The 11,651-nt window shown below is 44.9% G+C and overlaps 1 long non-coding RNA gene across 1 annotated transcript; it reads left to right on the forward strand.

The window, feature by feature from the left end:
- Positions 1–445: 445 nt before the first annotated feature.
- LOC144331749 (uncharacterized) lies at positions 446–1,491 on the forward strand. Its single transcript, XR_013399141.1, has 2 exons — positions 446–894; positions 1,040–1,491. It is a non-coding gene; the product is annotated as an uncharacterized LOC144331749 (long non-coding RNA).
- The last annotated feature ends 10,160 nt before the right edge of the window (positions 1,492–11,651 follow it).

Genomic DNA, 11,651 nt, shown 5'->3' on the forward strand with positions numbered 1-11,651 from the left:
CAGCTACTTGGGAAGCTGAGGCAGGAGAATTGCTGGAACCTGGGAGGCGGAGGTTGCAGTGAGCAGAGACCGAGCCACAGCATTCCAGCCTAGGTGACAAAGCAAGGCCTGCAGTGAAATCCCCATACCCCATCTCAAAAAAATAAGAAAGTATGCTACAACAAAAGTGAAAAAAAATTCTAAGAACCCAGGCTTTCTGGATCCAAAGCTCTTTCATGGGGACGTCCTCTTCCCCTCTTGGCTAGGTCCAGACTTTTTCTTTTTTTTTTTTTTTTTTGCAATGGAGTTTCGCTCTTGTCACCCAGGCTGGAGTGCAATGGCACGATCTCGGCTCATTGCAACTTCTGCCTCCCGAGTCCAAACAATTCTCCTGCCTCAACCTCCTGAGTAGTTGGGATTACAAGCGCCTGCCACCACACCCAGCTAATTTTTGTATTTTTAGTAGAGACAGAGTTTTACCACGTTGGCCAGGCTGGTCTCAAACTCCTGACCTCAGGTGATCCACCTGTCTCAGCCTCCCAAAGTGTTGGGATTACAGGTGTGAGCCACCATGCCTGGCCCAGTCCAGACTTAACCACCTGGCCCCACTGTCTGCAGACACAGTTCCCTCCAGTTCTTCTCAGAGTTACAAGAAGAGGACTCCAGTAGCCTTATTCTGTCAGGGATAAATTATTTACTCCGTGATAATGTAGGATATAATAAATTCCTCTTCAAAGGTTTTAGCCTGTAAATTGTTAAGTACAATGAGTTCTGAGATCCTCTCCAAAGAACCAATGTATCAGTGTGTTCAGCTCCCCTGTTCTTTGTTCTTCATTTTAAAGTTTAATTTCCTCATTCTTTATGTCTCCTTGCCCCTAGTTTCAGTAAACAACCCCCTCCTACCCTCTGTCACCTGCTCTGACCTGAGTCACCTTTAGTCACCTGGTCCGGAACTGACTTTTCCATCAAAACTGCTCAGCCCACCACTCCGGCTCATACCCCTGCTCTCTTTAAAACAGCCAATAGAGCCAGGCGCGGTGGCTCAAGCCTGTAATCCCAGCACTTTGGGAGGCCAAGACGGGCAGATCACGAGGTCAGGAGATCGAGACCATCCTGGCTAACACGGTGAAACCCCGTCTCTACTAAAAAATTCAGAAAACTAGCTAGGCGAGGTGGTGGGCATCTGTAGTCCCAGCTACTCGGGAGGCTGAGGCAGGAGAATGGTGTAAACCCAGGAGGCGGAGCTTGCAGTGAGCTGAGATCCGGCCACTGCACTCCAGCCTGGGCGAAAGAGCGAGACTCCGACTCAAAAAAAAATAAAATAAATAGCCAATAGGAATTAGCTTAGATTGTGTGGTCTAACCCTAGCCAACAGGGGAACAACACAGCAGTAGGGGCTACCTGCATCAGGGATAAGAACCCATTCCCCTCCCTCATCCAGGTGTGCTCTCTCCATTGCACCATCCACGAGAGGCACCCTTCTATACAAGTAAAATTGCCTTGCTGAGAAAATTTGAGTGCTGTTTCTTTTGTGGCAACGAAAATTTATTTCTAACAAATTTGGTGGCTTGTTTGGGATTCCCATTCTCCTCTGAGGAGGGTCTAGACCTCTCCCATGAGGAAGCATGCCCCGCTGCCTTGTTGCGGTGGTCACAGGGGTAAGGAATCGAGACCCACTGGTGTGATGAATAAACCTATACTCTCAGCAACGTGGAAAGAAACCGGCTGGTGACCTGGGGGAAAGGATCCTCACATACCACAGTGACCAAGTAACTCTCTGCACAGACCAAGGTAAGAAACATCGCAGGGGCGACAAAGTATTTCCTTGGTCCCAGGTCAGGATATTCTCGGGGTTGAAAGTGTGCGTGAATGCGAGGAGCCTCCAGCAGGTGGAGCTAAAGGATAGGTGAGACATCTCCAATAGGAGAGATTAAGCCTAACCAGGACCCAAGATGGGAAATGCCCCAAGTAAGGTAAGAGATAAAAAGGAGAAAGCTAGCAACAATAATATTCCCCCTAATAATCCCCTAGGCCTAATGTTAAAATATTAGAAGGATAATGAAAGGACCAAAAACAAAAAAAAAGCAGCTGCTGTCCCAGACCCTTCTCCTATCCCTGTTGTCCCCTTTCCTATAATCCTGCCTCTTGAGAATCGTCCCAAGAGCCCACTCACTACCAGCCTAAGCACCTTTCCCTAAAAGGACTTCAACGCAAGATAGAGCAAGGTAAAAAAGATACTCAGAACCTCGCTTTCCCCCTCTTCCCCCTCTTCTCAGGGGAAGAAAGAGGCATGATCCATAGAGCTGCCATGGGAGCCTAGGAACATGAACACCCTCCTGGCCAAAATGTTCCTACAACAGATCAAAAAATTCCCACCCAAGACCCCCAGTGGGACAATAACAACACAGCCCACCGAGAAAATATGCAGGACTTTAGGGAATTGATGATAAAGGGGATTGAAGAATCAGTACCCCAAACTCAGACTCTTACCTGAACATTTGATATACAACAAGGGAAAGATGAAGGGCCTATAGGATTTTTTAGATAGATTAAAGGAACAAATGAGAAAATACACTAGTCTAGGTCTCGAGGATCCTCTTGGGCAGTGAATGTTAAAACTTCATTTTGTCACTAACAGTTGGCCAGATATTAACAAGAAATTACAAAAGATGGAGAACTAGAAAGATAAACCTATAGAAGAGCTTCTAAGAAAAGCCGAAAAAGTATATATAAGAAAAGATGAAGAAAAACAAAAGCAGAAGGCAAAAATTCTGCTGTCCACCATACAACAAAGTACCCAGGGGGCCAGAACCTATAAAGAACCTAGACCCCCACTCTCCAGGCAATATAAAGGGTATGAAAGAGTAAAGCCAGGAGACTCAAAGGTAGAGAAAAAAAACTTAGAGGAGAGAAAAAGACTGACAGAACAGAGGCAAAAAGAGAGAGGCAAAGGGGGAGTCAGAGAAAGAGTCAGGCAGAGAGAAAGGCAAAGAGGGAGTCAGCGTCAAAGAGAAAGAGAGGCAGAGAGAGGCAAAGAGGGAGGCAGAGAGAGAGAAAGAGGCAGAGAGGGAGAGGCAAAGGGAGAGAAAGAGGACAAAACAAATATTTCAAATTAAAAGTAAGTCACTTCAAAAGAGAATGTCCGAAATGGGAAAAAGAACAAAAGTCATATATAAAAGCAAATCAGCTAATATTAAATTTCTGTTTATCCCAGAGGCAGGAACAAACCTATTAGAGAGATTTAATGCTAAAATTTGGCATAGGCCTCTATATTAATCAGGGAAAATTCCTCCCCTCCTTAAACTTGCTCACCACCGCAGACAACTCATTCATCCCAAGGTATAGTCAAAAGGGGAGAATCGAGGAAAGTTACAGATTCCTCGGTTTCATGTTAAATTAAAAACCCCTGGGGAAGTAGTAAAGAGAAGGCAATGTATCCTATTCCTTTCAAGGCCAGGGTAAATTTAAAACCTATAATTGATAATTGAAGGTCTTCTCCATGATGAACTTGTTAAACCCTGTATGTCTCCCTATAACACTCCAATACTGCCTGTAAAGAAGCCAGACAGGTCATACCGGTTAGTGCAAGACCTTAGAGCTATTAATCAGATATCCAAACAGGCTACCATTTCTTAGCTGTACCACTAGCCCGCTTTGCAGCTTCGGAAAACCTAGGACACATGGAGTTAAATGCTGGAATAAGCCAGACCTTATCTGCCCTTCTGTCTAGGTCCTAGGCTCTACACCTGGCACATAATTAAAATCCCAAACTTACAAGGTTTTCAACAAAAGCAAAGTTTGCTAAAAGTTAACAGTGTAACATGTATTCTCCTAACTTCTAATCTTGTGGCCTTAGGCAGTCTAGTCCCCAGACGTGAAGGAAGTTCGCTTTGGAAAATAACAGTTATCATTTTTGACATTAAAAAAAGGAGAATTATGTGAAAAGAATCTCATGGCAAATTCTTGTCCTAAAGTAAAAAGAATCTCATATGGTAAATTTTTGTCCTAAAGTATAAAGAATTTCATATGGTAAATTCTTGTCCTAAAGTAAATGAACTGGTTGTTTAAAGAAAGGGATGTTTACAAGTCAGAAAGTTTTTTTGTTTTTTTTTTGTTGTTGTTGTTGTTTTGAGACAGAGTCTCGCTCTGTCACCCAGGCTGGAGTGCAGTGGCCGGATCTCAGCTCACTACAAGCTCTGCCTCCCAGGTTTACGCCATTCTCCTGCCTCAGCCTCCCAAATAGCTGGGACTACAGGCGCCCGCCACCTCGCTCGGCTAGTTTTTTGTATCTTTAGTAGAGACGGGGTTTCACCGTGTTAGCCAGGCTGGTCTCGATCTCCTGACCTCGTGATCCGCCCGTCTCGGCCTCCCAAAGTGCTGGGATTACAGGCTTGAGCCACCGTGCCCGGCCACAAGTCAGAAAGTTAAGGCATGTCAAAGATTGTCTGTAAAAGTCGTGAAAAATGTGATAAAAGGAAATTTATGCAAAAAATGTTGTATAATTTAAAAGTAATTAGGTCTCCTGAATGTAAAACTACTGAAGAGACAGTTTATGTGCAAAGTGTGTAAGAAGAGCAAAATATACTTTTGGTAAAAGAATTATGAGGAGGCATAAGAATGTGGATTTTTACCTACATTAAAAGGTTAAAAAAAAATGTTTTGAAGGTTTAAGCAAGTTTTGAAATGTTAATTGTAAAAGAAATTCCATGTGTAGACATATTGGCTAAAGTTAAAGGGGTACTCTCCCAGTACCCCACTTTTTCTGGTACCATCCCGTTTTTCTGTAAACTAGACATTAAAATAAAAGCAAAACGGGTTTTTCTTAAAGCACTAACCTGGTCTTTAACAAAAATGATAAAAGGTTAAAAAGAGTCTATAAAAATCTTACCTTGGCCGGGTATGGTGGCTCACGCCTGTAATCCCAGCACTTTGGGAGGCCGAGGCGGGCAGTGGATCACCTGAGGTCGGGAGTTCGAGACCAACCTGACCAACATGGAGACACCCCGTCTCTACTAAAAATACAAAAATTAGCCGGGTGTGGTGGCGCATGCCTGTAATCTCAGCTACTCAGGAGGCTGAGGCAGGAGAATCACTTGAACCTGGGAGGCAGAGGTTGCAATGAGCCAAGATCATGCCATTGCACTCCAGCCTGGGCAACAAGAGTGAAACTTCATCTTAAAAAAAAAAAAAAAAAACTTACCTTGTAGTCAGACATTAAAATTGGATAACTGAGGCCGGGCACGGTGGCTCAAGCCTGTAATTCCAGCACTTTGAGAGGCTGAGGTGGATAGATCATGAGGTCAGGAGTTTGAGACCAGCCTGGCCAACATAGTGAAACCCCATCTCTACTAACAATACAAAAAAATTAGCCAGGTGTGGTGGTACGCACCTGTAGTCCCAGCTACTCGGGAGGCTGAGGCAGGAGAGTCACTTGAACCCGGGAGGCAGAGGCTGCAGTGAGCTGAGATCTCACCACTGCACTCCAGCCTGGGTGACAGAGTGAGACTCCATCTCAAAAAATAATAATAAAAATTAAAATAAAATAAAATTGGATAACTGTGTCTACAAGATTTTATTAAAATTGAGTTTAACATTAATAGCACACTAATATAAAGGTGAAATGTAGCTTATCTGGTATAAAATCATACAGTAAGCATTGTCAAATACAAAATGGTGTTTGGCTTTCTTTGGCCATAAAAATAGATGCTAAAGAGAATTCAGAAGGAAAACGGATATTGCCAGACTAGAGAGAAACATTATCCAAACCCCCTTATGAGGGAAATCTTGTTCCAGCTGCATCAAGGTACCCATTGGGGGCCCCAAGCTGTGTGTGACATAGTCGTCAGAGTTTATGGGTGCATAGGAATTTATACCCTGGCCAAACAATCACTTAGTACGTAAGAAAACCAATAAACAGACTATAAAAAGATTACCCCTTGGGGGAAGGAGTCCAGGCTTAAGGCCATTCCACAGTACCCAGATTGATTACACAAAGATGCCTCCAACTGGTCGTCTAAAGTATGTATTAGTAATAGTAGATCACCTTACTCATTGGGTAGAAGCTATTTCCTTTTCAAGTACAACTGCTAATAATGTAGTCAAGGCATTAGTTGAAAATATTTTACCCAAGTTTAGTTTAATAGAAGACATTGATTCAGATAATAGGACTTATTTCACTGAACATGTCATTAAGAAATTAGCCCAGGTACTGGATATAACATGGGAATATCATACTCCCTGGCACCCACCTTCATCAGGAAGAGTGGAAAGAACGAATCATACTATAAAAAAGCCACCTAACCAAATTAGTCTTAGAGACTCGGTTGCCATGGGCTAGATGTCTTCCCATTGCCCTGTTGAGAATCCAAACTGCTCCTCGGAGAGATGTTGGCTTAGCCCCTTATGAAATGTTGCATGGGTTGCCCTGTTTGCACTCCACTGCTGACATTCCCACGTTCAAAACAAAAGATCAGTTTCTCAGAAATCATATATTTGGTTTATCTTCCACTTTCTCTTCCCTCAGAACTAAAGGTATTTTAGCACAGGTGCCACTCCTAGAGTTTCCAGGACACCAACATCAGCCTTAGGACCACGTCCTTGTCAAAAGATGGAGGGAAGGAAAACTCAACCAGCTTGGGGAGCATCCTACCTAGTGCTTCTAACTACTGAGACTGCAGTTCGAACAGCGGAAAGAGGATGGACTCATCACACCTGGGTCAAAAGAGCACCACCCCTCCAGAATCATGGACAGCTATTCCAGGGCCAACTCCAACCAAGCTAAAGCTAAAACGGGTTTGATCCTCTTATATTGCATCTCTTTCTTTTCCCCTTCTACTGCTAGTCCTCTCGTTATTAATGTAACTAGGTCAAGTTCACCCCAAACTATTAACTTTTGATGCTTGCCTTGTGATGCCCTGTGGAGATTTCCCAAACCAGAGGCAACTCTCCACTTCAGAAAAGTATCTTTGTCCTTCCTAGCTCTCCTCAGACTGGAAATCTGTCAACTGGGATGAGTTAGTTTGGGAAGAGTTTGACGAAGATTCCAGTATAAACTGGGAATCTTGTCCTCTTAGAGCAGAGCTTCTCGCCTGAAGTTAGTCCAATGCTCTACAAAATACTGAAGAGCGAGAATGGACCGCCCCAACGAGTACCTGCAGTTTCTTAAAACCATATATTCATTTTACTAAAGGAGTTACCCCTCCCCATTGTCAGCTGAGCCAATGTAATCCAGTACAGATTACCATCTCTCCTCCCTAGAGTTTTTTCCCTTCATTAAGCCATTTCTACTGTATAGGAGCAGAAGTCTCAGGGAAGGACCACATAGGATCCTTGAAATGCACTTCATTGCCTCCTCACCTCCTGCACCCCCTTCTCCCTCTCCTAAGTTCTCCGCTAACTAAACCTTCTCTCGTCATATACCCAATGATAAAGCCAAAGTAGTTGTTGTAGAAGTTAGAAATTTAAAACAAACTATAGCAATTGAAACAGGGTATCAGGAAGCAAATGCTTGGCTGGAATTGATTAAATATTCTGTTCACACACTAAACAAAAACAACTGTTATGCTTGTGCGCCAGGCAGGCCAGAGACCCAAATTGTCCCCTTTCCCCGTAGGTGGTCCTCTCACGGACCAGGCGTGAGCTGTATGGTAGCTGTCTTCCAGAACTCCACAGCCTGGGGCGATGAATCATGCAAGACTCACTGCTGTTCCCTGAGGTCAAGAGCCCTGCAGATCGGCCCCCAAGGGCCATTTGGCCTCCAGCCCTTGATATTAACTTCACCTCCTGCCTTTCACAGCAGGGGGAAAAGTTAACATCCCTTGGAGACTTAACAGGGTGCAGTGAAACCAGGCCTTTTCAAGAGCTTGCCAATCAGTCTGCCCTTGTTCATCCCCGAGCAGATGTGTGGTGGTATTGCAGGGGACTATTGCTGGGTACTCTGCCAAGTAATTATAGCAGTACTCGTGCTGTAGTCCAACTGGCCATCCCTTCACTCTAGCAATCCATCAATGCGATAAAAAAAGAAAATCATAAAAGAAGTGCCCCACATGGGTCCTTTGACCTCCATGTTTATATAAATGCTATTGGAGTTCCATGAGGAATACCAGATGAATGTAAAGCCCAAGATCAAATAGCTGCAGGATTTAAGTCAATATTTTCGTGGGTGACAATAAAAACGTAGATTGGATAAATCACATCTATTATAATCAGCACTGGTTTATTAATTACACCAGGGATGCTGTCAAAGGGATAGCAGAACAATTGGGGCCCACTAGCCAGATGGCCTGGGAAAACAGAATGGCCCTAGGTATATTAGCCGAAAAAGGAGGTGTTTGTGTTATGATTAAAACTCAGTGTTGTACCTTTATCCCAAACAAGACTGCCCCAACTGGGAGCATAACAAGGGCCTTACAAAGACTTACCACTTTATTCAATGAACTAGCCAAAATTCTGGAGTCAATAACCCTTTCTCATGGTGGCTAGAAAGGTGGTTCGGTAAATGGAAAGAAATCATAGCCTCAATTCTTACTTCTCTTGCAGCCGTAATAGGTGTACTCATTCTTGTTGGGTGTTGTGTCATACTATGCATCCGTGTGCTAGTGCAAAGACTTATAGAAGCAGCATTTACTAAAACCTCCCTTACCTCTCTCCTCCACTTTATTCACATCAGCTTTTTCTTTTAGAGGATCAAGTTGAGCAGCAAAGCCAAGACATGTTAAAAAAAAAGTTTGAAGAGGAAGTACTATGAAAATTGAAAGGGGGGAAATTGTAGGATATAATAAATTCCTCTTCAAAGGTTTTAGCCTGTAAATTGTTAAGTACAATGAGTTCTGAGATCCTCTCCAAAGAACTAATGTATCACTGTGTTCAGCTCCCCTGTTCTTTGTTCTTCATTTTAAAGTAACTTCCTCATTCTTTATGTCTTCTTGCCCCTAGTTTCAGTAAACAATCCCCTTCTAGCTTCTATCACCTGCTCTGACCTGAGTCACCTTCAGTCACCTGGTCCGGAACCGTCTTTCCCGTCAAAACTGCTCACCCCACCACTCTGGCTTATACCCCTGCCCTCTTTAAAATAGCCAATCGGAATTAGCTTAGACTGTGTGGTCCAACCCTAGCCAATAAGGGACAGCAGTAGGGGCTACCTGCATCAGGGATAAGAACCCCTTCCCCTCCCTTGTTCAGGTGTGCTCTCGCCATTGCTCCATCCATGAGATGCACCATTCTATAGAAGTAAAATTGCCTTGCTGAGAAAATTTATGTTTGTTTGAGTGCTATTTCTTTTGCAGCACCAAAAATGTATTTTTTTTTTTTTTTTTTTTTTTTTTTTTTTTGAGACGGAGTCTCGCTCTGTCACCCAGGCTGGAGTGCAGTGGCGCGATCTCGGCTCACTGCAAGCTCCGCCTCCCGGGTTCACGCCATTCTCCTGCCTCAGCCTCCCGAGTAGCTGGGACTACAGGCGCCCACAACCGCGCCCGGCTAATTTTTTGTATTTTTAGTAGAGACGGGGTTTCACCATGGTCTCGATCTCCTGACCTTGTGATCCGCCTGCCTCGGCCTCCCAAAGTGCTGGGATTACAGGCGTGAGCCACCGCGCCCGGCCAAAAATGTATTTCTAACAATAATACTTGGGATAGTTTGAATGAGGCTGAAACTTCTAAATTAAGGGTTTCTCCCTAACCAGGATGTTGGATTGCATACAGATTACAGGTAAACCAGAATTTGGATCCTGTCATCCCACCCTGCCTTTTTCAAAACTTTTTTTAAAAATGTATCTCTGATAGGATCGAACTCATAATATCAAATCCTATTACACACATCTTGCCTACCCAGTTCCTGAAGGGTGACTGAGCTATTTGTTCCAATAAGGATATGAGATGCTGCAGCAAATAATTTACTGATGCCTAAATATGTGACACCTGCTGCTTTCTCCTTAATTTTTTTTTTTTTTTGGGTGGAGTCTTACTCTGCAGCCCAGGCTAGAGTGCAGTGGCATGATCTCAGCTCACTGCAGCCTCTGCCTCCTGGGTTCAAGCAATTCTCCCGCCTCAGCCTTCCAAGTAGCTGGGAGTACAGGCATGTACCACCACACTCAGCTAATTTTTGTGTTTTTAGTAGAGATGGGGTTTCACCATGTTGGCCAGGCTGGTCTCGAACTCCTGACCTCAAGTGAACTGCCCACCTTGGTCTCCCAAAGTGCTGGGATTACAGCTGTGAGCAGCCACGCCTGGCCCCATGTTTGTTTTTTTTAAAAAGTTGATTACCACCCACTAAATTAATTTTGCAAACCCACTGATGTCCACATCCTGCAGTTTGAAAACCACTGCAATAAATATTGGTAACAGGTAGAAGTTTTACCCTTAGCCCAGGCTGCCAGTCCTGGCTTCCTTCCCTTTGCCTCACAGCTGTGCCCTGAGCCTGCTTTTGACTAAGCCAGACCCAAGCCTGTTCAGCTCTAGCTGGACAGAGGAGCCACCATGTAGCTGAGAGCCCCTTTGTAGGGTGCCGAGAGCTCAGCCTTCTCTATGTGTCTCACAGGCTTTCCCTGCATGAGTCATCAGGCAGCAATGACATGGATTCTGTCTCTACTGCAACCCACAGCCCAACTGTGAGAAAGGCATTATTCTTCCCATTGCTCAGATGAGAAACCTGAGGCCAATCAGGGTGAAGTGACTATGGGAAAAGGACAAACAGGACTGGTCCTCCTTTGAAATTCAGAATGTGAATTAAGCGGCAAAATTGGCTCTCTAGAAAATACTGTGGAAGTGCTGAATAGGACTGATAGGTAGCTGTGGAAGAGAAAGTGCTAGAGACAGAAAAGCAGATACAAAAATTGGCAGGGCGGCCGGGAGCGGTGGCTCATGCCTGTTATCCCAGCACTTTGGGAAGCCGAGGCGAGCTATCACTTAAGGTCAGGAGTTCGAGACCAGCCTGGCCAACATGGTGAAACCCAGTCTGTACCAAAAATATAAAAAATTAGCCGGGTGTGGTGGTGCTCACCTGTAATCCCAACTACTTGGGGGGCTGAGGCAGGAGAATCGCTTGAACCCAGGACGTGGAGGTTGCAGTGAGCCAAGATCATGCCACTGCACTCCAGCCTGGCTACAGAGCAAGACTCCGTCTCTCAAAAAAAAAAAAAAAAAAAAAAGAGGCCGGGCGAGGTGGCTCAGGCCTGTAATCCCAGCACTTTGGGAGGCTGAGGTGGGCAGATGACGAGGTCAATAGATGGAGACCATCCTGGCCAACATGGTGAAACTCCTTAGCTGGGCGTGGTGAGGCATGCCTGTAGTCCCAGCTACTCGGGAGGCTTAGGGAGAAGAATCCCCTGAACCCAGGAGGCAGAGGTTGCAGTGAGCCGAGATCGCGCCACTGCACTCCAGCCTGGGCAACAAGAGCCAGACTCTGTCTCAAAAAAAGAAAAAAAGTATTGATCAACAATTGAGAAACTGCCTGTTCTTTTCCTTTAAAAACGCGCGGCCGGGCGCGGTGGCTCAAGCCTGTAATCCCAGCACTTTGGGAGGCCGAGACGGGCGGATCACGAGGTCAGGAGATCGAGACCATCCTGGCTAACACAGTGAAACCCCGTCTCTACTAAAAATACAAAAACTTAGCCGGGCGAGGTGGCAGGCGCCTGTAGTCCCAGCTACTCGGGAGGCTGAGGCAGGAGAATGGCGTGA

The sequence above is a fragment of the Macaca mulatta genome, chromosome 10 (assembly GCF_049350105.2).
Source record: "Macaca mulatta isolate MMU2019108-1 chromosome 10, T2T-MMU8v2.0, whole genome shotgun sequence".
NCBI classification, from domain to species: domain Eukaryota; kingdom Metazoa; phylum Chordata; class Mammalia; order Primates; family Cercopithecidae; genus Macaca; species Macaca mulatta.